Source organism: Oryx dammah, unplaced genomic scaffold (assembly GCF_014754425.2).
Source record: "Oryx dammah isolate SB20612 unplaced genomic scaffold, SCBI_Odam_1.1 HiC_scaffold_7, whole genome shotgun sequence".
Taxonomy (NCBI): domain Eukaryota; kingdom Metazoa; phylum Chordata; class Mammalia; order Artiodactyla; family Bovidae; genus Oryx; species Oryx dammah.
The window spans coordinates 40,206,550-40,220,582 of NW_024070191.1; the positions used below are offsets into that span (position 1 = coordinate 40,206,550).

At 42.4% G+C, this 14,033-nt stretch overlaps 1 protein-coding gene across 2 annotated transcripts in view; it reads left to right on the top strand.

The window, feature by feature from the left end:
• THRB (thyroid hormone receptor beta) overlaps window positions 1-14,033 on the top strand; it is a 435,047-nt gene that overhangs the window by 172,940 nt on the left and 248,074 nt on the right. For both annotated transcript variants that reach the window (XM_040243299.1, XM_040243300.1), the window contains exon 2: window positions 13,650-13,721. The gene's annotated coding sequence lies outside the window, so the exon portion shown is untranslated. The remainder of the gene's footprint in view (window positions 1-13,649; window positions 13,722-14,033) is intronic.

The following is a 14,033-nucleotide window of genomic DNA, read 5'->3' on the forward strand; positions in this document are numbered from 1 at the left end:
GGGGGGTGTGTGTACGTGTTGGGTGTGTGTGTGTTTTAGGTGTCTCTGTGTTGGTGTGACCCTGTTGGACACACCCTTTCTCCCTTTACTGGAATGTTCTGGGCTTCACTTCCCGATGGCCGCCCCCCACGCCCCCGCAGCAGGCCGCAGTCTCTGAGAGTCCTGGGGAGGAATCCCAGGGTGGAGAAAAGACTGGCTTCCTAGCGTCAGGTCTCCGTTCCCCACCCTGCTGTCTCTTTTGCCCTGTTCTCAACTGCTTCGGTGTGTATTTTCTAAGAACAAGGGCAGTCTCAGCACCGCAGTGTGGTTATCAGGCCCAGGAAGTTCAGTGTTGATATGATACTGTTATCTAATCAACATTCCGTATTCCGATTGTGTCAGTTGTCCAATAGTCTTCCTGGTAGCAATGTTTTTCTCGGTCGAGATTTGTTCCACAATCTCCTGTTGCATTTTGCCGTCTTGTCTCCTTACTCCGAAACCGGTCCTCAGGCTTTCTTTGTGTTTCTTGATGTTTTGGAAAGGTACAGACAAACTCTTCTGCAGAATTGGATTTCTGACGTTTCCTCGACGTTGGATTCATGTGGTGCCTATTTGGAAGGAAGACCACAGGAGTGACCTCGTGTCCTTCTCGGGACGCATGAGGCCAGTTTGCTGCGCCGGTGGCGATGCTGGCTTCCATCACTCAGCTGAAGTGCTGTCTGCCAGGCTTCCCACGCAAGGGTACTACTCTCCTCTTCGGAATTAATATGTTATTTGGGAGGAAGCACCCCAAGACAATACAGATGCCATTTTCCTCCTCAAATTTTCAGCCACTAGTTTTAACATCCATTGATGGTTTTCTGACTCCATTGCCCCTTCTGTCTTAGCTGGCATCCTATTCTGTGGAAGAGCTTTTATTTCTCTCCTGTATTTGAGTCCACATGATTCTGTGTATCCGTGTGGACCTGTGAAGAAACCCTTCCCCTTACATCCTGAGCCTTTTCTGGTCTCCTCTGTCCGGAGTCACCGAGAACCAGCCGGAGCACCCAGAGCGCGGAGCTGCCTGGGGTGGGGCCGTGGGGGATGGGGGCCCAGGAGAGCCTTCACAGCTGGGGGTAGGAGGGGTCATAATCTTGGTTCCAAACTGAGGTCTCCATACAGCTTGGAAGTGTGGATTTCTTCACGCTTACTCACAGACACTGAAACCCCTTCTCTGAGAGCAGAAACCCAGTCAGAACACAACCGCGTTCCCCTCCTCTTCCGATCAGACACCCTTCTCTTCCCACCCCCACCCCCACCTCCACCAGCCACCCCAGGGTGTCTGTTCCAAAGTCAGTAGCGAATGTCTCTGCCTAAGGACTGGAAAAGGCCTCAAGGTGTCAGAAAGCTTGTTGTTGTTAAGTCGCTCAGTCGTGTCCGGCTCTTTGTGACCCATGGAGGGCAGCACACCAGGCCTCCCTGCCCATCACCAACTCCCGGAGTTCACTTAAATTCATACCCATCGAGTCAGTGGTGCCATCCAACCATCTCATCCTCGGTCGTCCCCTTCTCCTCCTGCCCCTAATCCCTCCCAGCATCAGGGTCTTTTCAAATGAGTCAGTTCTTCGCATCAGGTGGCCAAAGTATTGGAGTTTCAGCTTGAACATCAGCCCTTCCAATGAATATTCAGGACAGATTTCCTTTAGGATGGACTGGTTTGGTCTCCTTACTGTCCAATGGACACTCAAGAGTCTTTTCCAACACCACAGTTCAAAAGCATGAATTCTTGGGCACTCAGCCTTCTTTTGTCCAGTTCTCACATCCATACATGACTACTGGAAAAACCATTAAAAAAAAGTATACCATACCATTATAAACTAGAAACCTGAATGGATAGGTCCCAGTAACCCTTTATGCCTCTTGTTTTTCCAAAGTAAACAAGTTTCTATCCAATCTGTGATAGCATTGGAAATTTCTTGAACACTATTTAGGAACTTTAATCGAGAGCAGGGCATTGGCTGCCAAACTGTAGGAGGTACCCCAGCCACATTACTGAGAAACTGGCTTTAAAATTTTAGCAGAGGTTAGAGAGGGAGTGGGTCGCTTTGTTGCCAGAGCATCTGTACTTACAGTTTGCTTCATGCACTTGCTTTATTCAGTTTTGTTTTAGCTTAATTAAGGAATGAAAGAGAAAATCTCTTAATTGGTTAGGTGGCTTGCTAGTAACAAGATTTTATGGAAGTTTTCTTTTTGGCCATATGGAATTATTTATCAAATATACAAAGTCAGAGAAACAAATGAGAAAACAGATTAACGTGTTTTTTCCTCTCTGAATCTGCCAGTGCAACATGGTCTCCCATACTGAGCTGGCTGAACTCATGGTGACTGTCCCAGGACCCAGGCTTCAGGGCGGCAGCCTCAGGTTTTGGAACTGCCTTCATTTCCTTTTCAAATAGCGTAGAGATTCCTCTGGGCGTCCCAGGTGGCACCATGGTAAAGAGTCAGCCTGTCAATGCAGGAGGTGCTGGAGACCCAGGTTTGATCTCTGGGTGGGGAAGACCCCCTGGAGGAAGAAATGGCAGCCCACCCCAGTGTTCTTGCCTGGAGAATCCCATGGACAGAGGAGCCTGGTGGGCTGCAGTCCATGGGGTCGCAGAGAGTCGGACATGACTGAGCGACTGAGCACGCACACAGAGAGGTTACTCTGTTGCTCGCTTTTGCCTTAGCCAGCTGGACGACATCAGTGGCTGTAAGGCTGGGGAACTCTGCCAAGGGAATTCATGCGTGTGTGTGACATGTACGTTAACTGGGTGGGCTTGCAGATGGGTCATCTAAACCCTTAATATTATTAATAAGCTACAGTATTAAGTTGGTCCACACAATCCACATGAAAAAGATATACATTAGAAAAACCGGGTCTTTTAAGTTGGTTTTCCTTCATACAAATATGTTCAGAGGGTAAGAACCTGTTTCACTCTTTTTTGTCTTTGCATAAGATTCACTGAGGCATTCGGTCTTTCTGTTCTCCCTGTTAAGTTAGAAATTTAACTCCTAAAGTTGTCATGAGTCAAAAGAAAAGGAACAAAGTTTACAGATATTTATGAGTCAGTGAATGAACAAATTACAATCATTTAAAAACAATTTAGAATTTATAAAGAAATGCATCAGTTACATTTTTTACAATGGCTTTTATCTAGTTGTAAAAGCAATGCATGTGTATAATGGAAATTTTGGGGAAAAAAAGAGATAATAATAAATAAGAGATAAGTAAGTAAAAAGATATAAATGATAACTAAGAAATAAGAATACAAAATAAATTTAATGTTCACTCTTGATTTCACTAGCCAGTGTTTGTAGCTCCTCTTAATATTTTGGAGTGTTTTTCCCAAGTCTTTTTCTGTGCAGATGTAATGCATACATGCTTTAACAAGGTTGAATTCATATTTTGTTATCTGTAGTTTTCATCTTGCTTTTTACATTGAATGTTTTTATTGTGGTTATTTCTCACGTGGTTAAGTATTAGTTTTAATGATTGCACAATTACTTTTTTTTTTTTTTTGGCACAATTACTTTTTAAAACCAGCCTGGAACTTATGGACTGCTTCTGACTTCATGCCACTAAGACAATACTTCTGTAGACATCCGTGCATGTAACTCTCAGTTTCATTTTTGGTCATTTCCTTGGGAACATCCATGCTCTCTTGGAGCGAAAGCAGAAACTATGCCTAGGCCCCATGTCCTAGGAAAGAATTAAGCCGTTTCAGCCCTGTTACATTCCTTAGGGTCCTTTTTTGCTAAAGGGAAAGAACCAGTTATATTCACACCCCTCTTTAGCCCACAGTATTGTCCTCACAAAAACAGCACTACCAAAGTGAACCTTGGTGCTCTGGCCCAAAACATATTTTTCTTTCTTTGGGGCGTGGAGGATAAGCCAAGATGGCACCTTGCCCAAAAAGTTTTGTTTGATAGGACCTGAGAAAATGGTTTGGTTTGTTTTGTTTTGTTTTCAAATTTTATTAAGGCAAAATGTGTTCCCCGGGTTAGAAAGATAAAGTTACTTCCCACATGCCTGGGCTGGCTCCTCCCAACATGTTGCTCGTCCTCCTGTAGACACACCACTTCGATGACCTGAGAAGGACTTTACACCCTGAAAAGAGAGATAAAGGAAACCCAAGAGCATGAACTCCTTTATCACAGAGATGCAGAGATGCTCATGCCATTCTTCATTGTCAACTGCAGAACCCTTTGTTCCTCTTTCAAAAGTGTCTTTGTATTTCTTGGAACGAGCTGGCGCGCTCTCTCCCAGCTGTCGGAAATGCAGGAGAACTTCGTGGAAAGCCAGAGTGTCTGTTGTTCCCTGGAAAGTTAGAGGTGAGCTCCCTTCCCGTGGTCCCGGTCGCCATGTGCCCTCTCTGCAGAGAGTGTTGCGGTGGCGCCACCGGAAGTGTCTGTCCTGCAGGAGCTGTGCTTCCTGTTCCCAGAGGAGCCGGCCCTGCTGCCTTGGGAGGACCTTCATCTCCTGGTTCTGTCTTCACTGATTACCACGTGACTTTGAAAGCAGTTCAGGGAGGTTGTTCTGGAAAAGATGATGATAGCTTAGAAAGATCCATATACTAGAATAAGTTAACATAAGCTATGAAGGGTAAGAAGAAGCGAGAAGCAAAAGAAAACAGAGATAGACCCTAATAATGAGCTGGAGATTAGGTTGATATGCAAATATATACCATTCTATATTCAGTAACTTTTTATATTTGCCAGGAACTCTAGAAAATATTTTTCAAATTTAGTGGCAACCTTGGTCCATGAAATCATTTAAGTGAGTGGTCACAATTTTTAATGGATTAGGATATGAAGGGCTAGAATAGAATGGGATAAAATAGAAAATATCAGAGGATATTGCACAAAGTAAGGGTATTATTTGCCAAATTGTATGTTAACAAATGTATGTGTGCATTTGTATCTTGGCTCATGATATAAAGTGTGTTTCTTACTGTGGCCATAGTAAAAAGAAAGTTTGAAAACCACTGACCTGCGGGTGTGCACAAATTTAGGGCTGAGTTTTCTAGGAGCCAGTGGTAAGAGGGAACCATTATACAAATTTTGCTGGTCATTTCCTGCAGCTATGCACACACACACACAATTTTTTTTCTATTCTTTACAAAAAGGAAAAATGAATAACATGCTAAACCTCTTTACAGAAGACTCTGGTAGTTTCAGGCTGTTTCTTTCCACCTCACATAGGTGACAACATTGCTCTACACTCCACGAGATGTCTGAAATCTATCCTATGTGTACTTTAGGTCCTATCACTGCTCTTTACCATGTATGCCAGTGTTTTCATGACTGCTAAGTGGGAAACACGAGCTATTTATTAAAGTCTCACAAACTTATTTTTGAAGCAAAATGTACATACGTTCCATTAAAACATACTGTAAAATGCGTGCATCCATTACATTAAAAATGGGGGTTACTTGGAAAAAAGTGGTTCCAGGGACTCTTAATATGCTGCAACTAATTATACAAGTCATCCTCATACTGCTTGATACATTTTCACAAACTATAAGCACCCATGGAGCCAGCCACCATTTACGTCATGAAATTGAACACTGACAGGAAGAATAAACTGCCCCTCTTCCCCCTCAGTTTCTGCCCCCAAAGACTGAACTTTCCTGAGTTCTAAAACTACAGATTCGTTTTGCTTTTTTTGAGTTTTATGTTAGGGGCTCATGTAGAATGTACTCCTTATGTCTGACTTGTTTTTATGTTTGTGAGGCATTCCATCATTTGTGATTTATATTTCATTGCGGGCATATATCCTTTCTACTGGAGGATGAATATTTTAATTGTTTCCAGCTTGGGCTATGAGAAGTACAGCTATGGACATTTTTGTATAGATCTTTTGGTGAACATGTGTATGCATTTCTGTTGAGTTTGAGGATGAAATTGCTGTTCATAAATATATATATGTGTGTGTATATATATAGACATTATAGATAGATATTCAGTTTCATGAGGTATTATATTGTCTCAGAGCCTTATCATACATGTGCCTGGAGATTCACCAGTGTCTCAGTAATAAGAACAAGCACAGACGTGTTCTTTTCAATTCCTTTCTCTTTATTTTGGAAAATTTGGAAAATATGGGTAAGTATACAGAATAAATGGGCTTCCCTCATAGCTCAGTTGGTAAAGAATCTGCCTGCAATGCAGGAGACCCAGGTTTGATCCCTGGGTCAGGAAGATCCCCGGAGAAGGAAATAGCAGTACCTACTCCATACCACTCTAGTATTCTTGCCCAGAGAATCCCATGGACAGAGGAGCCTGGCAGGTTGCAGTCCATGGGGTCACAAGAGTCAGACACGACTAAGCAACTAAACCACACATCACTACATACAGAATAAAGGGCTTCCCAGGCGGTGCTGGTGGTAAAGAATCTGCCTGCCCACACAGGAGATGTAAAATTCAGTTTCGATCCCTGGGTCAGGAAGATCCCCTGCAGGAGGTCATGGCAACCCACTCCAGTGTTCTTGCCTGGAGAATCCATGGACAGAAGAGTCTGTCGGGCTACAGTCCATGGGGTCACAAAGAGTCGGACACGAGTGAAGTAACTTAGCATGCAGAATAAAATTTGAATCCCAATAACCCGCCGCTCAAAGGTGACCACTTTAGCAATTAATTGTATATCCTTTGAGACCTTTGCCATTGTAGATAACATTACATGGGCATCTTTGTCACTGAGGCTTCATGTGTGTGAATGTGTGTGTGTGTGTATATATATATAAATATATATATATTATATATATGGATATAAATATATATAAATGTATGGATATATATCCATAATCATTTATATAAGATAAATGCAAAGAAGAAGAAGTGCTGAATAAAAGAATGTGGAAGTGAAAAGCTTCAGGCTTTTGCTGCCCTCACTAACATTTTACAAGCTGGATGAGTGGGAAAGGGCACGCAGTAAGTGGGTGAATGTCAAAGAAGTCAGAGGTAAGAAAGAATATTCTGGCACCAGAGGACTGGCAAGAAAGCCTCTAAGGATTCTCCTATGTGATGATTCTGTATCCTTGTTCACCTTTTTACTTTTAGAAAGAGGAGATAGTTTTTAATATTTTAAGAGATAGATTTTGTGGGGGGAGGGTAGCTTCCACTGAATTTTACTGTCTGTCTTTACAGTTAATTACGCTGCTCCAATTCCAGCTGTGTACACTTGGTCAAAAGAATCGTTACAAAGTTTGCTCTGGTCTGTAATCGGGACAGACATCCTCAACACCCAGTTCTGCTGTTGCTCCTTCGTGGGTAGTGGTTTTCCTGCCAGGCTTTGTTTGCAGATCCCCTGGGGGTGGTTTTCCAGAGGGATGAATGCCATCTTTGTTCAAAGGGGCAGGAGAGAGAATGATCGAATTCTACCAAACAGAGGAGACAGTAAGCCGATCCTGCGTTTCCATTGCTGTTGGAAAAAGAACAGTAAATGACAGCAAAATTGAATAGCTTGATACTTGCACGGTACAAATGACCCAGCGGAAGAGATGTGTTGAGAAGGAGAGTGAGGATTTGATCTCTGCCTTTCAGTTCTCAGTCATTGTCAACCACCAAGTACAAAAATTGGCTCAGCAAACCTTAGTTTCATCCAGGATACTAGACAGAGAGCCAAGAGATTTTTTTTCCTGCTTAGTTGCCCAGGATTGATCTTTTGTGGGTATGTTTACATTGGTGAATGAAGTCGGGGTACTTTATTTTGCTACAGCAGTGCCTTTTACACTATGGGTTGGGCCCTATTTGTGGGTAAGGAAATCAATCTAGTAGGTTATTAGTCATTTTTCTTTAATGAAATAGTATATTATAAAGAATAGGATGGTGTTAATGAAATAGGAAATATCCAAATACATCACATGAGCAAGAGTATGATCTCACGGACCTTTTGCTTTAGTTAGATATACTTGTGCGTGTGCACGCTAAGTCGCTTCAGTCGTGTCGGACTCTTTTCTGTCCTATGGACTGTAGCCCACCAGGCTCCCGTGCCCATGGCTACTCCAGGCAAGAACACTGGAGTGGACTGCCATGCCCTCCTCCAGGGGACCCCTGACCCAGGGAGCGAACCTGCATCTCTTACATTTCCTGCGTTGGCAGGCGGGTTCTTTACCTGGGACACGTCTGAATATCTGGACATGTGTTATAGATTAGGACAGACTTCTTATTGTGGGTCATGGTCAAATAATTACTGCTGGGAATTTTTTACATTAGAGATTTTTTTTTCTTTTTGTTTTCTTGGAATATTTTTATATGTACACAAGTTTCTAAAAGATGTATCTTTGGAATTGAACAGATTAAACTATGGGGTTTGGGGTTCAAGGGAGGAGGGAGTCTTCATGTTCATATAGATAGCAATTACCTTCTTGTTCATCAAAAGTACATGTAGAAAAAGTTTGGCTTATCCGAATCTGTCTTTATTATGGTCCCATGTAGAAGGCAACTGATAATGACACCTCAGATGTCATATGGAAAACATCCAAAATTAGAAAACTGCTCTGTGACTTTCAAATACCGACCAACTCATCATACTCTGGTAGAAGGATGGCTTGTGGTAACATTACATACCTACCAGCCTGAGACTTCACCAGACGGTGGGATCACTAGCAGTTGATTATGGTGACATGTGCTAATTTTCAACGTTTACTATGATTATTTAATAATAGAGTAAGTTTTCATGCATACCAAAATGTCCCCCCTAATTCAGCTTCATTAAAATTTAATTGCTTTAACATTAAGTGAACTCATGAACGTGAATAAGATCTAGCAGGTGACCTGACTGCGTGTAAGTTTCCCATCTGTGGGAAAGATGCACGTAAATATGGGTACACAGATCCTATTAGTATTCATGCTTTATGCTAAGGACATCCATTCACTGCTGCTTCGTCCTATGAAACTAAAGAAAGGGAATGCTGTAAATAAAGATCGTCACTCTGGAGAAAAACAGTGGCCGCCTCGGAAGGCAGCTAGCTGAGAAGGGTTTGGGGATTGTGTTGGACTCGGCAGGATGGAAAGTTTGCGTTTGATTAGTAATGTCTGTGATGGCATGGGAAGGGGACAGCGGGATGTCCACGCCTTGTGTTTATCTTGGAAATTTTTAACTTAGGAGCTCTTTATGGTGTCTTGGAAACATGAGTTGCTTCCTCCATTTCATAGGGAGCAGAAAGGAACAGCAGGTGGAAATAGCCCAGAATTAAACCTTTTATTTATTTCCTCTGTTCCCTTGTTTTTTTTTAAAAAAAAAAAAATCAGTTATAGTTGATCTGCAATATTGCATCGGTTTCGGGTGTGCGACACAGTGATTCAGTGTTTTCATACATTATAGTTCATTTACAGAATCAAACCTTTTAGTAGCTCTTGCTCTTGTCTCATTGCTCTTCCTATTCATCTGTTAATAGAGTAGTTGCGATAATGCCTTACGAATGTTTATGCCTGTTTGCCTCTTTCCGTTCCCATTGCCACTGTTGCAGTTTTGACCCTGCTCTCTAGATCATGCCCTGCTTCTGGCGTTTACAGTGTTGGATAAGGTCAAGGATCACGGGCTCCGCTGAAAACCATGTGAAAGCTCTGTCCTATTTCTAGGAAAACTGAATGTCTACACAGACTCCTGTCAGTGTGTTCAAGAAGGTTGTGAGCTCCCCGAGGTCTGTGCTGAATTACAGATGCCTCTTCTGTTTCTCTCCCTCCCATCTACCCCATAGGTTTTTATCAGAGTAATATTTCTAACACACAATTTGGATCATATTGCTCTCTGCTCAGAACCAATTCATTTCCCCATTGCCTTCAGAACAGAAAGAAGTCAAATCTGCTTGGATTGGGCTCCAAGCTGTTTTTTGTTTTTTTTTTTTTTAGCAAAATGTATTTGGCATATAACATTGTGTCAATTTAAGTTGTGTAACATGGTACATTGACACATTTATACATAGTAAGATGATTACTATTGTAGGGATAGTTAGCACCTGTTACATCACATAATTGGAGAAGGAAACGGCAACCCACTCCAGTATTCTTGCCTGGAAAATCTCACTGGACAGAGGAGCCTGGTGGGCTACAGTCCGTGGGGTCAGAAACAGTCGGTCACAAACATCACATAGTTATCCTTTCTTTTCAGTGGTCCCAAGCTCTTTCAAGTTCTCACCTTTGCAGCTTTTTTGCCCTTTTTTCTTCCCTGCGTCTTCCTCCCCAATACACAACCTCTAAGTCTAACCAGAACACTTGCTCCCTCCGCTGTTTGTGCACTTTGCTTCCGTGGCTCTTGCTACCTAAACATCCTTTTCTGTCTATTCAGGCCTCTTCTAACCTTCAAGCCCAGTGTCTGCTCTGACTCTCAGATATTCCTGCAGATGGAGCTCTCTGTGCCAATGAATGCCTTGTGTGGTGTGCTGTCCATCACAGAGAGGCCCAGGTGTGACTGAGAGGCTGAAGGACCTGAACTGGGGGATAAGAAGGACAACAAGCCTAAGGGATTGATTTTTTGCTAGACTTTGTGCATTTACTCCCTTTTTAATGATTATACGATAACCGATAATAGAGGAACTGAGAAGGCTTACTAACAGATGCAAATGAAAGGTATAAAGTATATGAGAAGTGAATTGTTGGAATTTGAATTTATAAGTTAAACAAACAAACAAACAAAAGCAGGGCTGCCCTTGTTCCTGGACATCTGGGGCCGGCTGAGTGGTTCTGAGCATCTTGGGTGCTCTCCTATGTGTGGGGCTTGGCTGCTCTAGGCTGGTCTAGAATGGTCTTGGTTGGGGCATGAGTCAACTCTATTCTGTGTTTCTCAGGCGTGACAGGCTAGTCCTGGTGCATTCTCATAGCAGTTACAGAGGAGCAAAGAAAACACATAAACGAGCAAGAACGTTTCCAAATTTCTCCATGCAGCATACTTGCTAACATTCCATTGGCTGAAGCAAGTCACATGACCAAAACCAAATTTAAAGGAGGCAAGACTGAACCTCTTTGGGAAGAGGAGCTCCAAGGGGCAAGTAGGGCTGAGGATGCACCATGAATGCAATGGAGTTGGTCAATATCAGGCTCTATGGGATCAGACAAGAGACCTAAGAACAAAAGATAGAGAGGTAGATGATATTCATTTTTTGCTGTAAGAGTAACCCTTTTTAAATGAAAACTTTGCAATAAAATACACATTATGTATTCTCTAATTCATTCTTTAGAGTTCATTTGTACATAGTTATAGGCTAAAAAAAATAGACCAAGTAAAGAGTCATTTATAAATAACATATTAATAAACCAAGTTAAAGGAGCTTTATTTATCCTTTAACCTTCAATTTGCATTAATTGGGAGCAGTCACGGGAAGTGGTGCCAACCTTACCTCAGGTCAGATGGCTTAACAAAATGAACTGTTTCATGCCCAGAAATAAATGTCTTCCAAACATAAATATGAATCAGTTATAAAAAAGAATCTTTTGGAAGTACAAAATAACCACACTGCTAATATATTTGTGTCCCAATTGAAATCGTGTCAAGAACACACATTTTGGGCTAAAGTTGTCCCAAGGAGTGATTCTCATTTTTGCTTTGAATCTTGTATAAACAAGCCAGCATGCCTTCTTTGAGCCATGAGCAAATCCACAGCTCCCTGTTTTCTGAAGAGAAGAATTAAAGATGGAACTGTTTAAGTTGGAAAGGTCTGGGGCTTGACCTTGCTACTTTAAATTTCCTTCATCACTAGGAAATTGCTTTGAATTTGTCTGCTTGGAGAACTCTAATTTGGTTTGTTCTTGGTTTGAACCACACCATGAAAGAGATGCTGTCCGTTTGTATTAGAGCAAAATTTGGAAGCCACCTCAGTGACACTGTTTTCCAGTTTTCCTCTCTGCTGTTTTCGTCTTTAAACCTGAGCTTGTTCTCAGTAATTCAGAATGAGACCCCTGACATCTTACTGCCTGAGTGAGCATCCCAGCTAGTCTCTTTTTCACAGTTTGCCTTTGGACAAAATTTTACACCTTTCTCTGCCTCTCTTTTCCTCATGTGAACAACGGGGTTATTAATAATGCCTACCTCATACAAGCATTGTGAGGATGAAATTAAACGAAATTCGGTGAGAAAATTAGTGAACCCAGCCCACAAAATGTGCTTAGGAAGTTTAATATATTAAACTTCTTATTGTTGTTATTAATTATTGAGACTGTTTAGCTTGTTTTCACTGACTCGGGTTCATGCATATTCTTTAAAATCCAAATCAGATTTATACCCTCAAAAAATAAGTTGAGATTCAATATTATTTTTATACAAAGGCAAAGTTTGTTTTTAGGTATTAGTGTTGAAGATAGTGGTTGTATATCTACTCACATTTAAAGCCACAACAGTTACAGACACAACCTTCTTCCTGCCTTGTCAATTCCTTGATATTGATTGAAAAGGGAAGAAGATTTATAATAAGCAGATGAATTTTTAGCAAACGTTTTGCCTTTTAACACACCTAATGTTCACTCTGCATGGAGCCAGAGTATAGAAGAAAGCAGCATCTTGAGGAGCTGAGTGGAGATGCCGAGAAAACTTGCACACGCACAGCTGCGTATGCACACACACACACACACAAGCAGCACACCGTTGAGTGGCGTGACAGCGGCTTTGATGGTGCTTGGTGGAAAGGCAGTGAGCTAAGACTGAGCTAAAACTTAGCGCTCTCAACACAGTCAGGTCACACACGTAACACTGAGTCCAAATGGAGAACAACAGATACGTGTACTTAGATGCATATCGTACATGCAAGTTACAAACACGCAAACACTGCTCCTTGTCCTGGGGACTCATATTGTAAGTGTTTAAAGGAAAAAAAAAAAAAAACCCTACTGGAAAGATACAAACAAATTGATGATCTGACCTTGGAGTAGGTCTTCAAGGAGAATTATACCTATGCTCCATTTTGTTTGATTTTTTTTGAAAAGAACCGATAATAACAGGTCCGTGGTCCATTCTGGGTAGAGGGGACCCAGATGTTTGTCTCGCCCTCGCCAAGCTCTGCTTCCCCGTGATTTCTAAGCTCCTCAACAACAGTCATGGGCCCACAGTCACTGGAAGAGCAGCCCTCGCTTGCTGTGCAGACAGGCACCTGGAGGCGTCATCTCTTGCGAGAGCAAATGCCATGGTTTCTCCTTCATCTGTTTAGAAGGCCTGGGGGAAGTGTCCCCAGCATCACCACACTTGCTACCATCCAGCATCTCCGTGGGGTCCTCTCGGCCCTGCCCCCTGCCGACTCACAGGGGCACAGCCGCAGCTGGGGCGTGTTAGGACCTACCCTGGGGACCGTCTTCTGACACCCAGCTGCACAGTGTTTAGCACAGAAGTTCTAAATTGTTTAAGATTCATGTTTGCCTTTTAGACCTCTTTCAAGGCCGGGAATCCTGTGCACAGAAAAGTAGGTCCTTGGGACTCAGAAACCCTGTCCCATCCCAAAATGTGTTATTAGAATCCTTGTGTTAAAGTCCCTTTCTCTGAAACCGGCTCCTCTTTGGAATGGGATTTTATCTAAGTCTCTTTGCATGTATTCAAAATCAGAGACAGCCCTGAAACCAGACCCTATTCAAACATAGAAAGAAGAACAGTGGCGGATTAAGCAAATGTGGGGGAACTTTAAAAAAACACACACAGTTTTATTTATCTTCTTGTGTTTCTCTGTTTCCAGATCTGCAGTCTCCCTCCCGCTGGCCGTCCTGCGTGGGTGCCAAGTTCCACACGGGGTCTCATGGATCGGCAGGTCAGATGTTGCGCTTGTTTGCAGATTCGTGATTCTAAGATTGTCACTTTGCGGCATTCTGGGAATGGTCTTCTACTTTATGCGTTACTGGTGTTGTTTAAGATAGTTTTGAACTCTGTAGGTATTGAGAAATACAAAGCATTCAGCGGGTTAAAAATAAATGATGGAGAAAAGGATGCTTTGAATTCACTTGGGGAGAAAAAGTAATAACTGGGCACAGAAAGGAGCCCACTTGTCATTTGTTATGTGGAAAAATGGTAGCTGGAGAACCAGAGTTCCCTCCAACCTCTCCTCTTTGAGTGCTAAAGAAGG